The 17,749-nt window shown below is 46.8% G+C and overlaps 1 long non-coding RNA gene across 1 annotated transcript in view; it reads right to left on the bottom strand.

Moving 5' to 3' along the window:
- LOC138506406 (uncharacterized) overlaps positions 1-16,997 on the bottom strand; it is a 47,617-nt gene extending 30,620 nt beyond the window's left edge. The window contains exons 1-2 of the long non-coding RNA XR_011280299.1: positions 16,706-16,997; positions 15,775-15,897 (exon numbers count right to left, since the gene is read on the bottom strand). This is a non-coding gene — a long non-coding RNA (uncharacterized lncRNA). The remainder of the gene's footprint in view (positions 1-15,774; positions 15,898-16,705) is intronic.
- Positions 16,998-17,749: the final 752 nt, after the last annotated feature.

Raw genomic sequence — 17,749 nt, 5'->3', positions numbered from 1 at the left:
GTCTTGACAATATCTGCCTTTCTAGATTGGCTAATCTCTCGTTTAGCTAATGCAACATCCCTCTTTTACTGAAAACGAGCACCCTAGATCCATTGATAGCCAAAAACTACCGCCCAATAACAAAACGTGCCTTTCCTGCTAAAGATCATGGATCATGCAGCATATATGCAGCTTCAGGAATTTATTGAAAGCAATAATATTCTTGTTGACCCATGGCAGTCAGGGTTTAGAGCCAAGCATGGCACTGTGACTGCCATGATGGATCTCCAGTCCAACCTCACCAGCATCGTGGACAGAGGTCAGCCAGCCCTTTTCATGCTCCTGGATCTCTCAGCGGCCTTTAATCTGGTCGACCACTCTTTGTTGGTGATCAGATTAAGGGACCAGGCGCAGCAACACAGTAGATTGCATCCTTCCTGGGGCCCTGGAATGTAATAGTTGCTATTGATGATGCCAGCTCTTCCCCAGCCAACATAACTTGTGCGGTCCTGCAGGGTTCTTGTATCGCTCCATTCTTGTTCAATATTTACATCACGCCCCTCCTCAGCCTCCTGGATAACCTAGCAGTATAATATACCAACTACGCAGATAACACTCAGGTCGTCCTCGAGCTCTCGAGCACTTACACACAGGACTCCCTGGCCATTGAGTCCATCTATGAGGCGATCCAGGCTTGGATGGTAGCCAACTTGCTTGCCCTCAATGCGGCTAAGACAGAGTTCCTGATTGTCACCTCAGGGCCTAGATTGAAAAAACTTTCCACTGATGAAGAGAGTTTCACCATTGCTGGCAGCAGAATTACAGTGGCAAAGAGTGATGACCCCGGGGAGCTATTTCTTGACGCCAAGCTCACGATGAGACTACAGGTTGCACATATTCGGACCCTCTGTGGGTGCATCACCAAATTGCTCAACCACATACGTCCCTACATCGCCTTTAGCAACAGATCTATGCTGGCCACGGCCTTGGTGAACTCCCATTTGGGTTACTGGAACAGTTTTTTGCTTGGCACCTCCCAAGTCAACATCAAAGCACTGCAAGTTACCCAAAACGATGTCCTCCGTGCAATCCATGGTTTGTTGCGGCGAGACCATATAACCATTGCCAGGAGGGACATCATTGGCTCCCTATAAAGTACTGTATCACACACAAGCTCTTAACCCTTGCCTACAAATGCTGGAACAATGAGGCTCCCAAATCCCTTACAGACTGCCTCAAGGTTAGTCAACCGAACCGTTACCTATGGTTTCAAGACCGGTTTAAGCTACTGCAACCCAGATTCAAGTTGGTCAGATTTGGCTGCACTGGCTTGGATGTCCAGGCTCCCTTAGCCTGGAATGGTCTCCCCCTTGGATGGAGAATAGCAAAATACCCTCAAAGAGTTCAAAAGATTTAGTAAGACCCATCTGTTCAACCTTAAGCTGGGTTGACTCATTTTCACGTAGGTGCTCCATCCCTTCTGACCCTGCTTCTGTTGTTTGACTTGTCTTTGTTTTTCGTGCGCCCTGATGCCCACGGACATGTGGAGCATTATAAAAATGTAAATAAATAAATAAATAAATAAAGATGTGTCCACCCCGATAGCTAGTGGCACTGCAGCTAGATCTATTCTATCTATGCTTGACCTCTCAGCAGCTTTTGATTTGGTCAATCATCAAACGCTTTGCCACCATTTGAAAACAGCAGCACACTTCTCTGACTCAGCCACTACATAGATCAGTTCCTTCCTTGCTAACAGAACTATGAGGGTCTTCTCCCCAACTGACTCTGCTGAACCCTCCCCTGTACCTTGTGGGGTTCCGCAAGGCTCTTGCGTCTCCCCAATGCTTTATAATGTCTTTACGAAGCCTCTCTTCGACATCCTTGACTATTTGGGTGTCACGTATACAAAGTACGCTGACGACACCCAGATACTCATTCCCATCACTGGAGACTATATAACTGACAGCAAAACCCTTAACAAAATCTATTCAGCAGTACAAGCATGGATGTCACAACATGAACTATGTTTAAACGACGATAAAACTGAGTTGCTAATCCTTGGTTCACACGCCAAACTGAACAAACTTAACCCTGCCTTCAAATCTTTTATTATAGATGGCAACACTATCAATGTCTCCAATAACACAAAAACACTTGGTATCTACCTTGACGCCGCCCTATCCTTCACCAGACAAACAAACGCAGTGGTAGCAGCATCTGCCTACACTTGCAAATTAATCACCGCTTGCAGGCCTTTCCTCACGACACCCAACTGTATCACGCTTGCCAGAACTTTCGTTTTGTCCAAAATTGATGACTGTAACGCCCTTTACTTGGGGACCAGCCAAAAAACACATCAACAAGTTACATGTAACTCAAAATAATGCCATCAGGGCAGCCCTTAACATCCTGAAGTCTCACATTTTTGACACCAGACGCAACTTGCGTTGGTTATCAGTCGAGCATAGAATTTCACTCAAAACACTTGCTCTAATACACAAAGTTAGGGCTAATCTCGCCCCAGCTTACTTTACCAACCAACTCTCCTCACATATGTCCTCAAGACCACTTAGAGCTGCCCAAGCTCATACAATGTCCGTACCGAGATTCAAACTTCAAAATTCTGGGGACGCCAGTTTCCCAGTCTTGGCGTCCAAGCTATGGAATACTCTTCCTTCTTCCCTCAGATCAGAACCTTCCTTCCCTTCATTCAAGTGTAATACTAAACTATGGCTTCTGGATCTGGACTCAGCGACAGTTTAGCTTCCTTATAGGGACTTCAGGAGGCCTGCTCCCTATCGAGCACCTTCCCCACTATCTTCCCTGATGGTACCTCCTACTAAATACTGTGTATTGAATGAGTATACTGTGTACCGTTGTCACTTTGTACATAGGTTTTGCAACCTTACTTTAACTTACTTTGCTATTGAACGTTGTAACCTGTTGTGAAAATGTTCCTGCTGTACATATGTTGTGTAACTTTGGTATGCATGCGCCCAGTTGTCCCAGGGCCAGGAGCGCTTTACAAATAAAATAAATACAAATATTCACTACTTCTATGATGTGCTGTGAGAGGCATCACAGCAATTATGTCATAGGATGTAGAAGAATTTTTCAAATGGTCATGAATGCAACGGACACTGAGAGGAAGATTCCGAAAGCTAGGCTCAGTGCTGTCTAATGTCTGTACAGATCATTAAGCAATGGGGTCATCATTACACAGCATTTATGGATGTCAGCCTCTGGTCTTTCACTGGATGTACTAAATGTATTGATTGACAAGCACTTCCCTATAAACATCTTCATGACTTGGAGGAGATGAGACTATAAAGACATTTTAGTTAATGGGACGTCAGAGTGCTTATGTCTTTTGACTCGGGTACCCTGAGGCCTTGTCCTTTTCAGGTCACTCTCTTTTTCAAGACAGTTGGCAAAGGATCAGGCAACCTCAGTTGTGAAAAAGGGATGTATGCCTATGACTCGAAAAAACTGTCTAAATTTATTTTGCCCCATTTTTATTTACCACAGAATGTGAGAGGTGAATACAGCAGCCACCAATTGTTCCTCCCCACCAGTGTTATGATATGATAAGCCATGTATAACGCGCCTGTACACAAGTGTTTCAATGCGTGACAAGATGCGGAAAGGACAGAAGGAGGAAAAAACAACGGTTTTACTAGGCCTTGTGTCATTCAGATCGCACAAGTGCAGGGGTAAGAGGGGGGCTGTGCCAGGGGGGTGGATGGAGTGGGGAGAGCAGAGTGCAATGGAACGCGTAAGTGCTGCCAGGGAGGTGGCTCATAAGTGCAGGGAGTCAGGGGACTGTAGGGTCGCAGATACAGTCCCTAATTGGTTGGGAGGACCGGAGGCAGTGCAAAGGCAATTGGTCATGCAGGAGACTGGTCCCTTAATTTCAGTGGGTGGCAAGGTAACCAGTTTGCGCAGTGTTCCTTGACCCCAATCCACCATCTCCATTTTGGCGGGAATATTCGAGAAATAAAGTGTGCAAGATAAATTTGAGCAGTTGTTGGTCAAGGAATAGAACTAATACCAGAAACAGCTGGAGGATTTTATCTGCACTAATCATCTTGCTTCTGTTTGTGGATCCTCCCAAACTCAGTATAATCTGCCATTAGGACCAAACTATCTAATGCCCCTTTTACGAAAAGGACATTGTACCACTTGCACCAGTGGGGGCAAGAATTAGGATTCGAACCTGGGGAAGGACATTCAGCCAATCTGGTGGCTGGAACATCAGGCGAGAACACACAATCCCAGACACCCGAGAGCCCGTCCCCAGGTGGCGCTTTTTTTTCTGTTTGTTTGTTAATGTGGGGAGGCAACAGAGAGCGGCCATCTTCTTTTTTTTTTTCTTTTCTTTTTTTCCATGGGAGATCGTCTGCGCATGTTGCGTGAAACTGCTGGGGGAATAAAAATAATCCATTCGCACCCTGGCTGAACCCCGGCGTGCAAATGGTGTTCATGACTGCATTGTGGGCCAGACATGGCCTTTAATGGCTAATAGCCGAAGCCGAGGTCCTCACTTTGCTCTTGGTGGCGGTCTATTTAATGCTGCAGTAGGTATGAAAGCCACATTAGACCACCTGGGACAATTGGGTACTCAGGAAATGTTGGCCTGGATACTGATTAGGATGTGGAAACGCCTCTCCATGATCCTCTGCGCTCTTTCCTAACTCTCTGCAAAGAGCACATCCTAATTCATGAAGCTGTAGGACTTCTACGCAAGCACAAGCATGCCATAGAATGGGTTACACTTCAGAGACTCAGGCTGCACTGGCACTCAACCTACTTCCTCCTGCACAAGTAAAGAGATGGTCCAAGACCTATTTTGGATTTTCGTTTTTTGAACCAATTCCTGCAAAAAGAAAGGTTCAACATAGTCACCGCGAACTGAAGGATATGCATTTTCATAAAACCGTCAACATACATTTCAAGATTCGGAAGCACCTGGGTGGGAGATTTCCTTAGAGAAATCAGCAGATATGAATTCTGCCATAGTATTGCACTTGAGTTAGAATTATTTTAGGCAGGAGAAAGTGAAAAATAGCAATATTTTTAATTTGAATAGCAGAATTCTCCCGCTTAAATCCAGAGGATTGGCATGTCTGCATCAATGTCAATCGGAGAAGGTATCAACATTTCACTTTACGAGGGAAAAAATGCCAGTTTCGGTCACTGCTTTTCAGACACATGTCACTTGCAATTAGCCAATAATGCCTACAATCTACAGTCAAGATGGCCACCATAGAAAGGATAAAGGGTGCTTGCATAAAGGTCCCTTTTTGGTTTGCACAGTCGGCTCAGAGTGGTGGTGGAGACAGGGATCCGTGAGTTGTTCCATGCAAGTACATAGTCTACAATTGTAGTGAATTGGCATGGCTTTGGGGCTCTATGGGAGGGCAGGTGGGGTGGTGGTGAAGGCAAGCAGGGTAGCACCATAGCAGGCAACGAGCTTTCTCAGATCGTAGGCATTTAGCTACGGATTCAGCCCATGATCAAGGAACCTGAATGGCTGCTCTCGTGGCTCGAGGTGCTAATGTAGTGTAAGAAGGCAATGGCAGTGGCAGCAACTCACACTAGGGCGCAATATGCTGGAGGCAGTGGGGCTCACTATTTTAGACCCAGCCCCTTTTCCTCATCCTTTCTCCCTGTTTCCACACCAGCTCCTGCTTAACCCAAGGCCTTGGAATGTGTCTGCTTGGTGGGCAATCTCATGGTTTCATGGACACCTCACCACATTCAGGAACAGGCCTTTACAGTATACCACCGTGCACAACTCAGGAGAGAAAATATTAAAGTGTTTTCGTACTTGGAAACCTGCTGCTGAAATTTGTTGAGGAAGGTTTAACGTTATCTCAAGAAAGCGTGTGTATTTCTTTACTTTCTGGAATTTTCCCACAACCTCGGGAAGTCCTGTTTGCTTGCATGAAACAGCATCCATTGTATTGGTGTGCTTCTGGCAATTCTGACCGTTAATCTGTTTCATTTACTTCACCCCTTTGGTTGTTATGACAACGCGCATCTTCATGGTGCCAGAAGCAAACCTCAGAATGCACTCCCAGCAACAGGCAGTGAAGATCCGGGAGTCCCAGTGTTGGGGAGACCTTGAAGACCTGACATCCCCTTTTGTCTGTCAGGACCAGCTATGGTGGATATCACTGCCTAATTCACTTTGTGGGGACACTGTCAGCAGCCTTGAACCCAAAAGGCACTGGGTGTAGATGCACCCCTCTCTGCTTGTGGAGAGCATTTGGCCAACCTGTCTAGAGCAATACAGGGATGAGGTTTCACAGCACTCTCTTCAGACCCTCCGAGCTCAAGGCTACCCTTGTAGACTTTCAATAAATACCAGGAAAGCTATTTTCTAACTTGGACAGAATCCGCACTGCAATGCATTGCCTAAATGAAATGGGGGGTGAAGGTCTTCACCTTTTGTCCAGGGAGATGGAGACCCAAATGATGTGGATATGGCTGCTCCGAAATAGAGTGTTGTTCTTTGAAGCACATACGCCATAACGGATGGCCAAAGTTAAAAGACAATATTTTTCAGTCTTGGCTTGAGCTCACAGCGATCTGTTCACCTTAGGCCAGAAGAACAAATACTCTCAAGTCCTGCTCAAGAGACTTTCCTTAGAAAGGGTCTGCAGGGGTTGCATACCATCCCAACCATGCCTCTGATCTGGCTACTCTTCTGATGGTTAAGAGTAGCAGGATGACAATTGTCCTTGTTTCTCGAGATGAGTAGAGAAAGACACAGTACTTGTATGAAAGCACAAGACCAGGTCCTCATTACAAACCTGGCAATCTGAGCATCAATATATGAGTATCGGTAGATACTCCCGAGGTCCCCATCCCCTGATCGCCCTAGCCATCCCAGCAGCTTCCCGGTTACCCACAGGATCCCCATTTGTACCTCCATATACAGTGCTCTGTTGCTTCCCAGCTAGGGTTGGGCTTCTTACAAACATGCATGCAAGCATAGGGTTGCCACCTGGGAACCACAAACACCCAGTACATTAGTGCATCGATGAGTGAATTAGATGAGTTCTGGACTCATGGGCATTTTCAAGAAGAAGGAACAAAAGCGCAATTTTAAAGCACTTATTTAGGTTTTAATGACCTCAGAATCTTGCTATGATAGGATTCATGTTTTCCCATCACGTATTTACTTATGGCAGGCATGAAGAGGGAGTTTCCAGGTTTTACAGCTGGGGAGATGAGAGGTGAAGGGCACAATAGGACCCTGCAGGAGGAGGACGAACCATAGGAGCCCTGCAGAAGTGTAGTCTATACCTGAGGAGATGCTGGAACAATGTTCTGTCCAGGCTGCCTCTTCCAATCACTGAGGACAGAGAGGGAGGTATCTAGACCATCTGCCAATCAAGAAGGACACAGGGAGGACACCTGGACCATCTGCCAATCACTAATGACAAAGGGAAGGACAGCTGGACCATCTGCCAATCACCAAGAACGGCGAGGAGGACATCCGGACCATCTAGAGCATCCAAGCAAAATCAGAACATGTGGCAATTCTAGCTCATATATCAGGTCTGTGATCCCCTTAGGATATTTGGAAGGTAATGGCGCCAGGGGACCACTCTGGTGCTGATAGTGCGCGGTACAAATATCCTTTAACATTAACATTGTCATCTTGTAGGCTGTCAACATGAGCCATTTGTGCTATCAGATGTTTGGAAATGGATGGGCATTGACCTTTTGGTTTACCCTATGTCAGAGATCCTGCTGTGTGCGTCCAGGTGGACCTTAAATTTGAAGCAGCTGAGAGATTCTACACCTCAGGTTCACATTGCTGAGGAAGCCTAACCAGGCAGAAACACGCGTCTGTGATTGCTAGGGTTCTCTAGTGTATCCATGTGAGAGGAACTTGCATGATCTGCAGATAGATAGTGCTCTTCTGGGAAGGCACAGAGAGCTGACACATGATTGTAGTCTCTCTTAGGGGGACCCGCCCCATTGAACAGGTTATGGAGCCTGCTTCATCTTCAGTAGAGGGTCTCTTGCACTTTTAGCAAATGTTGAAAATATTGGTGTTTCACCATACGTTAGTAAGGGTAACCTACATGTGGACCCTTAGGTGTTGCCCCTCAGCCATGCGTCATTAATAATGCCAAGCATGGTCGAAGCAGGTGTCTGAAGTTGCTGTTGTTACTCTTGCTAGAGGGAGAATTGCATGGCAGTTTGGTGCGAGACTGCCCTGTGGGTGGTACCCACATGATATGCAAAGGGATATATCTACTTTGTGTGGCACTGAGAGCGAACATGGCAGTTTAACAGGTCCTGGGTGGACACCACCCCATTGGGTAATTGAGTAACTAAGGTAACTATTTTTTGTTCTTTCTCCCGGATTATAGTCATTTCCCTTCAATATTTCATCCTTCACTACTCCCCATGCATTTGGATGGTGAGACACGTTTCCTTTGTGTGACTTGCCCTTTTGAGTGCAAGGAGAGTCTAGGTTTGTGATCTGCCAAGTGCATCTAAGAAGCAAGTCTGATTCTGCAGTAGGTCACCAGCAGGTTACTGCTTTCCACTCTTAATAGTGTCTCTTTGAGGGTAATAGTGTGTCGGGATCCCACTGGACTGAGGGGGTGGCACATAGGTGGGCAAAGAGAAGGTTTCCAACTGGCAAGACCAGGGACGTCATTTCACCAAAATGCCAGGGGTAGCGGAAGTGACATCACCCGACCCCTGACCCTCTGATGACATCACAGGAAGTGATGTCATTAGACCCCGCCCCAAAGTGATATAGCGGGTAGCATGGAACACGACATTTCACCCGTTGACAAAACAGGAAGTGGCATCACATAGCATTGTACACTATGAAAAATATAGTTATGATATCACTATATGATGTACATTCATACCAGAATGGATCGCCATATGTATCATTAAGTTCAGTGTTTATTGGCCCGTATTACCAAATGACTGTGTATGCAAGCAGACGTCCATGACCAAAAGATAAGCGCAAGTGCTATATAATAACACATCATTAAGCGCTTTATATAGAAAAAATATACACCCAATATCACCCAACCTGTGTTGGTACTCATTTATCGACCTCAGAAGGATGAACGGCTTAGGCTTAGTGAGGCGTTTAAGAACAGACTAAATCAGTGACTCACCCCCTGAAGTGTGCCTGAAATAAACCTTTAATGAGGCCAGCAATTACTGTATAGAATTCCAGAAAGACACATTATTTGGTATTCCTATTCTTTCTTATTTAGGGTCAGTGCTGAAAGTGTTAGAAGAAAAATAAGAACAAGTGCCTCAAGTCTTTTTTTTAAGGGGCCTGAACAAGAAAGCCAGCCACCCCAGAAGTAAAGAGCCACAGCCCAGGAGCTTGCATAACTTTAAAAAAAAAAAAATGTTTTTTTTTTTTTTAGTAGAGGTCGCAAGGGACACCACAGAGGTCGCAGTTGCGACCCCTGGCGACCCCCAAATGACGTCCCTGGGCAAGACACTTCCAGATGTACGTACTCACCTGTCTGTTCAGAAAACTACAACCCCTAGAATGCTGCATTGTTGATGAGCATGCATAGTGGGCATTGTTTTGACTTCTGCATATTTGAATCTGTTTTCCTCATTGTCTTATAGTCTTACTGAGCTACCTGTTGCTTTTTTAGACTTCATCAGGCTATGGGTTCGCTGTTTCTATGGCTTCTTTAAAAGTCTGGTAACAAGCTGTTGCTGTGAGTGACAGCAGCTGATGCGAATGTCGCATTGGACAGCCAATTTAAAAGCAGTCTATGGAGGATCCAATCACAGAGCCACATTGAAAGAGTCAGACGTAAGGATCCGAAGTCTGCGTGAGTCGACATGGAAGTGGGACTGACAGCCAGCCTAGTGCTGCGGACATTTTGAAACGGGATGTTGTTCTCATTGTTCTGCAGCCCTATCACAAAAAGCGCCTGCAAAGCATGTTCCAAAAAAGTAAAGAATAATTTGCAATCCAAATGTAAAGTACTGTGAAAATAAGCAAAACAATGAATAATTGAGCCTTAATCCTGCAAGAGATCTTGCTTTCCCGTTGGGGGTGCATGGAAGGGCTTATGTTCTGCATATATTGGGGTCTCACGAGTATTTCAAGTTTCAACACCAATAAACAAGTTTAAATGTTTTTGCAGTCTGCAAATTGTATCTAGGGTGCATTCTTTTTTATATGGGATTTGGAAAGTTGGAAAGTAGTCCACTTGCATTGGGTCTATATTAATGGGCTGTCATTAGTCTCTTTTTCTTTGAACCTGGCTGACTTTCTTCCTGATTGTGTTTGCAGGCTTCCGTATTGTACCCCTTGTTTTGGTAACCAAAGGGCATGCATGCAATCATTTGAGATAACGTAAGAGGGAGAGTTTGAGACGGAAAGAGTGTGAATCAGTGCTTCATTTGTGGGGGTGCTTGCCAGGGCTCAGCTCGGGCACTTATTGTCTCAGACTCACTTTAATTATGAAGTGGTGATAGTCAGTGCATCCATCAATCACAATGAGCAGGTGCAAGCTGTAGTGTCACCCCAAATATGTTGACACTGTGGGGAGCAGCTGTGGGTGGTGGTAACAGTGGAGGGGAACTGTCCACCCGCAGTGTCACAGGAGTGCTAGAAAATATTTGGCACTGGCACTTATTTTTTTACAAATTAAGTCCCGGGGAGAATCCAAATTGCCCATTGACTTGCGTTGGGTTGAGGGCTATTTTAAGTGGGCAGATGAAAGATCTATCTGAAATACCCACATTTGAATCTAAATAAATTGGACAGTTTCCTTCTAAATAGGGAGGGTTGGGATCAGTGGTTGAAGTGGGTGGGAGCGGTTGGGCGTGGTACCCCTCTACTTTTTTAAAGTACGTTTTTCTGTTCTGATACTGTTATTTTAAAAATAAACCGTCCTGGAAGGATTTTGTTTTAAGATGAAATTGTAGGAAGAAGTTGAATCTTGCATTTCAGTGCACTGCATGGAACATTCTCTTAAACAGGGGTTTGCATGGCGCGTGGGAATGGTCATGGCAAGGGGGTATGTGGGGAGCAGGGTACAGGCCAGCAGGGTACATAGTTCCACTGCTTCTTTTCGTGCACTTCGACCACCGGTTGCGATGGCCGATACATCCTGTCCGTCATAGTTTGCTGGTTGCTCTAGGCAACAGTTTATATTGCAGATCGCGATGTTATTTACTGATTTATCTTTTCTCTTTATTCCCTTCCACCGTTACCATTTCCTCATTCATTGTGTGACATCCTATTGGCCCAGATGTATGGATATGCCCCTCCCAGTGAAGTTAGCTACTCTGATTGACTCCTAGCCTTAATGACTAATAGCGATTTGTTAGACGACCTGTCCCCCACAGCAAGCAAGCCGCATTGGCTCCCTGGACAGGGGTGCCATGCCAGCCAATCAGGAGGCACGGAATGCGGGCTGACACTGCTAGTGTTAGCCCGCATTCCAAGCCACCTGATGGCCGGTTCCCCTGCCTGCCATCTTTCACCCAGTGACCGTGCTTTTTTCCCTCCCTCCCCAATCCTACTTACATGATTGTTGCTGCGTAGGACCCACCACTGAAGCTCCTGCCACTCTTGGCCCCGGTCCGTTTGGCCGCCACGGAAGTGGAAGAGAGGCTACATACTTTAAGGGACCCTCTCGCAAAGTTAGACATCATCTCTAACAGAATGCGAAATGCAGAAGGAGCGAGACTCACAAGAGCAGCTGGAAACGCAAAAGAAGATGAGCTGAATATTCCTGTTGAGGTAGCAGCTCAGAAGGACAGTGGGCCTCATTACGAGTATGGCGGTAAGGCAACAATGGTGCCGGTATCGCTACCGGCACCGTTGCTACCGTACCACCATACTATGGGGGTCATTACGAGTTGGGTGGTAAGGGGTTAACAGTGCAGTAAAGGTGCCAGAGCTGTCAACCCCTTAGTGCCCCATTACGAGTCTGCTCGCGGGAACCCTCTAAGGACACCTGGTTTTACCAGGCACCCTTAGCGGGTCCCGCGAGCAGACCACAGTGCTAACAACAGGCCTGTTGTTAGCACCCTCCCCATTCCTGTTGAGCCCTAGGGGAATGGGGATGTTCAGGGTCTGGGTTCCTTGAATGAGGAATTACTGGGCCCTCCATTCAAGGAACCCGGACCCGGTACCCGGTAAGGGGGTAGCCATGCCGCTAATAGGGGCATTGTTACCTCCTACCTCGTAATGACCCCCATGAGTTCTGCTCGCGGGTGCCCTTGCAGCCAACAAGTTTTACCGGATTGCTGTACCGGCACCCACAAGCAGAACTTGATGGTAGCAACGGTACTGTTAATAACGGTACCGTTGCTACCACCCTCCCCATTCCCATTGAGCCTCATGGGGCTCAAATGGGAATGGGGAATTATTTTTTCTGCGTGCCCAGAAAAGCGCAATTACTTGGTCCGCCAAGGTCGTAATGACCCGGTCATATCCCTTTTCTGGATGCCGGATAAAAATCAATACCAGCGGCAGCCATGCCTGTACTACATTGCCTGGAACATTACCACTCAAATTCAGCCACCCACTGGGTGATAGAGGAGCCGCCACTGCCCTAACCACAGCTACAGAGGACACATCACCTATGCATGTATGCAGACCCAGAGAACACCCAGGATGGCCAGGAGAGGCAGAGAGGCACTCAACACTATTCCAGAACACTTCTGTCAGCTGGAAGGGTTCATGTGATGAAGTGACATTGGGTGAACCCGCTGTGAGACAAACTCAAGAGGAACTCTGAGAGCCAGGATGCCCATAAGCTGTGTGATGTGCTTTGCAGTGGAGGTATAGAGGGCTTCCCCAGAGAAAACCCCTTATGCCCCATTCCATTCTGCTCCCCAGTACCTGTCCTGGGAGGATAGCTCAGGGGCAACATGCTCGCCTTGGAAGCAAAACGACACGGAGCAACACAGGTTCAAGCCCCGGGTCCATACTTAGAAACCTCTGGTTATTAAGCGTGTTATAAATAACCTATCATATCAAGAGATCACACTAAAATGACAGATGCCACCTTCTTTGTGCCTCATAATTAAACGTCTTGTTGCACAAAGAAATCATGCAAGTTGGTTGTGAAAAACACAAATCACAATACTTTACTTTATACAGATTTCACTTCAAGAAATAATCATACTAGCCAATTAAACAAGCAATGTACATCTACAGTGCTGTGCAATTTTGATTTCCTGCACACTTAAAAGGCTAGCAGTTTGGTTTATAGATTGGTACACATGCATATGACAATTATGATTTCACATTCACTTTTGGTTTAAAATAAATAGGGTGATTTAGTAGTATGTTTTCAGACCCCCCTCACTGAAAGGTCTCTGTTGGTGAAGTTGACAGTAAAATAGGAATTATTTGGGAATTTTGGATTTAGACCCCCCTCCACTTAAATGCTTGTGTTGGGGAAGCTGGGCCAAAAGATTGTGATGATTATGTGGAATTTGGGGATTTCCGACCTCCCCTCCACTTAAAGGCTTGTATTGGGAAAGCTGAAGAGAAAGATTACCCAATTAAATTACAGTCTATAATTTTCAGGGCACACTGAGAATGAGCTTTGTTAATTTCGAATTTTAACAAAAATCAACCTGTGGTGTTCCACCAAATGAGGAATTCATTTATATTTTTAGATAAATAGACTAAGAATCTACACGATTTTGACCCCTGCCCACTATAAAGGGAAATGATGTAAGGCAAGTACACTTCCTCATCTTTTGATTTCAAATGGCGCAATTCTACCTACATTTAAAACCTCTGTTTAAAGTTCAGAAAAGCCAGCAGCATTTCAGGCCCTTCTTGGAGGACAGGGCAGGGGTCTGGTCACTTCACTCTCAAGGATGGTCTCCAGCTCTTCACGAGAGGACCCAGAGGACCCAGTCAGCATTTGGGCCTTCCTAAAAAATAGACAACTCCACCCAGATGCAAATTCAGCAAAATCTTCTTTTGGTTTTTCCTCTGTCCTTTCCTCATAGTTCATTCAATTTTCATACCAGTGATGACACCATCACGTTTTCAATACTGGGCGATGCCCTGCAAGAATTCTCGGCCACATACAAAAGGCTGCATTCCACAGATGCGACCTTTTGTAACCGATCCTCTCCCGGTCTGTGTCAGCGTTCCCTCCGAATTCCCAACCACTGCATGGCACTCTCCTCCTCCATCCACCCTGCTTCTGCCCCATCCCACACATAGCTGCTGCGGGCTCTGGACTCTGCGTGCCTACTTCCTGCTCCATGTGCCTCTCGATGCCATGTCCCTGGAAGCCCAACGCACAGCACGCAGTGCTTTTGAGCGCAACCTTTTGTGCCCTAGGCTTACAGGAGCATGGCAACAAGAACGCAAATGGAGAATGCGTGGCTGTGAGGCTGTGCCAGTAGTTCATGCAGTCCTGTGTTTTTTTTGGCTTTTTATTGAGATACTTGCAGTCGTGCTCCACCTCATTGTAAGTACAACATTGTAAGTTCCAGAATTCAATGACAAAACAAGGAGAGATTGAGCTGCATGTGATCTCTGCGTTACTTATTTCTCCCTTGATAAATCACTGACCTGCTTCCTTATGGCAATTTTAGAGTGCTTTATCAAACTGCATTCATTTATGGATCATGAGATATATAGTTGTGTGTGTATTCTTCCCATATGTATCGATTCATTTTTGCTCTATTTTATTGTGATGCAATGACCCCATGGGTGGATGCCATTAAAAGTCCATCTTTTTCCACCACCCCCTCTTCTGCATTTGCGTCTATTACCCATCTGTGTTTCCCCTTTTTAATTTTTACACACCAAAATGCAATTTTTGGTTTCAAGTCTTTTTGTAATGTTTTACTTGTTTTCGTATAAATTGGGTGAACCAAACAGATGCATGTTATAGTACCCATTTGCTTCGGTATTTCTGATGCTCTATGCACTGGGAAGCGGCGGGAATGCAGGGGAAGACAGCGCCAACGTGACACAGGGAAGAAGGTGTGTGTTGGACATTGTATGAGGGTCAGACCGTGGCATGTAAACAAGAGGCCCTCTTTGGAAGAGCCGTGTGAGACTGGTGTATGTGTGTGTGTTATGGAGGACGCCTGTTACAGTCATACAGTCATAATACGAACTGATTAATACCTAGGACTTTTTCAACTGAAATGGACCACTGTGAAAACAGGGAATTTACTTGACCACAGAGTCTGCTTTAACAATCTTTCACAGCACAAGTCCGAGACAGTTGAAACAAGCCTACTAACTGTAATACTCAAAATAGCCACCGGAGGGCAGGCCTCTCCCGGCCATCATTGGGAGTTTTCTTTCGGAAGAGCGAGCATTAGAAAAAGGTGGTGTTTCCTATTCGAGCTGCTACAAAGAGGACGAGTTCGTCAATAACTACCCCCTGCAGCTGGCAGCTAGTGTCCATTCTAAGGAGACGGCAGGGGAATGTAGCAGTGTTGCGGTATTTCTTGTAGTAGGGGGTTAAGCTGGGCAGTTGAGAACCAGGGACGTCATTTCACCAAAATGCTAGGGGTAGCGGAAGTGACATCACATGACCCTTGACCCCTCAATGACATTACAGGATGTGATGGCACACAACCTTTCACCTTGACAAAACAGGAAGTGGCATCACATAGCACTGTTCCTCAGTACACTAAGAAACATGGTTATATCTCTGTGATATAATATACATTTAATTAAAGAATGAATTACCATATGTAGAATTAATATCAGCGTGTATATGCCCATACTACCAAATTACTGTGAATGTAAGCATTTACACTTACCTTGGCTTGTCTGCAGTTGCGGTCATCTGGAGGTTCCAGACAAGCCAATAGAAGCTGCTCCTGCTTGGTGTTGGTGTGCTCCGGCCGTCCTGCTCCCAGTCCTGTGCCACAGGATGCAGAAACCTGGCATAGAAGAAAATGGCAATGCATGGTCATGGGGCACAATTACACTTAAACTAATGCAACATGCACCTAATGAAAAGAAAAGAGGCACAGCAGCGTGCAGCAAAGTACCCCAGCAGTGATCACTTAACCCATCTGAGCTGTCTTACCAGCTATCTATCCTTAAATGGGCTAGACGTTTTAGACGCTGCACTTTGGGATTTGTAGTCCTCTAATGAGTGAAAGCACTACTAGAAGTGCCATAATGGAGGGAGCAAACACAGGATTGGTTGAGCATCTGTCAGCTCTCCGAGTAGGGAAGAGAGAAAATGGGTACACTGGCAACCCCACGGTTACTGCAGCCGGGAGCGGTTGTCTGCTGCGGCAGACAATAGCCCAGTGCCACACAGCTCGGGGACCTTGGGCACTGGAGGGAGGTGGAGGGAGTGCCGCCCGCACGTGAACCGCACGGCTGCACGTGAACACGTGAGTTCCCTAAAGCACTTACTTGCAATCGCACACGAGGCAAGGCTCCCCGACCGTTACCCACTACCCTCTTGCCCCCTGCGGCAACCCGCACAAAGAAGGGCAAGCAGTAATGCATTTCCCATGCAGCAGTTTTTTGCCTATTACCCCCTTGAATGGGAGTGCAGACAGTTCACTGCTCTTGTTGTCAATGGCAGGCAACCGAATCCCGGACACGCCACAAACCTGACGCTGGAAGCTCTGCGGCGATCCCCGTGCAAGTGCCTTCAACCCACCCACACTACCAGCACCGCAACCCCCCACACCACGGGCACCCCCCGCAACAGAAAACAAGACAACAGACCCGTGCAGCCCCACCAGCGCCTGCAGCTCTGTGTCTGCCCTCCTGCTCAAAAGGCAGTAGTGTGATCCCGTAAGAGAGTATTGCTTGCGGGACAGGTAATTCGTGGATGCTGTGCACGGCACCTGGTACCCTGCTCCCTGGTACTCGCGCCAGGACGTGGCCGACTGGCGTATGAGAAAGTGTGTGTCATTCGTAATTAAAAAGGCACCGCGAGCGGGCGCGTTGCCTTCTGAGCTGCCAGACTTGCCCTTTCATTGCTGAACCAAGTGTGCGCATCACATTGGGATTCTGCCCATCAAGGCCCCGGCAGCACTAAAGTGTACGCTCCACCCCCATCCTACGCTACGCATACCATCCGGAATGCAAGCTTGCCGCGTGCAAGACACCGCAGCTATGCCCAAAATGCAGCATAACAACTACACCCCCTCCGACACAACCCTGCCAGCGCCCGCATACTATCCCACGGGGGGCCTGTAGGCATTAACAAGCGCCCCTGCCACCGCGATGTACTGTGTCTCCCCACCCCCGCTAACACCCCATGGCCTGAGGCACTTAACTACCGCGCGCCCACGGATTAACGGTGGCCCTCCTTCCCCATAACGGACTGAAAGCACTTCCATCCCTAATCACCTAATCACTGTCTATTCCGGCACAACGCTCTTCGTGAAGCAACTTCGCAGAAGAGGCGAGGTCGGACAAAGTTCATGGTTGATATGATGATATAATGCCAGGCAACCATGAACTCAAGTCTGGAACGCTCCAGCCAGCCTCCAGACCTAGTATAGCCGCGCGAAGCATCCTGCCTTGCCGTCTGTTTTAAAAAAAAATAGTTTCAACACAGAGGTCGCAAAGTTATTACAGAGGTCGCAAGGGTATCACCAGAGGTCACTGTTGGGACCTCTGTTGACCCCCAAATGACGTCCCTGCTAGCTTTACCACTGAACCGGTACCCGCGTTAATATTGCAATGAAAATTAGCAGCTCTTTCATGGCAAGCCTGGAGGCTTTTTATAATGCAATACCGTCTTTACTACCAACAACAGCA

This window comes from Ambystoma mexicanum, chromosome 1p (genome assembly GCF_040938575.1).
Source record: "Ambystoma mexicanum isolate Mex_15411 chromosome 1p, UKY_AmexF1_1, whole genome shotgun sequence".
In the NCBI taxonomy this organism is placed as follows: domain Eukaryota; kingdom Metazoa; phylum Chordata; class Amphibia; order Caudata; family Ambystomatidae; genus Ambystoma; species Ambystoma mexicanum.
This window is presented reverse-complemented; position numbering and strand designations above follow the sequence as displayed.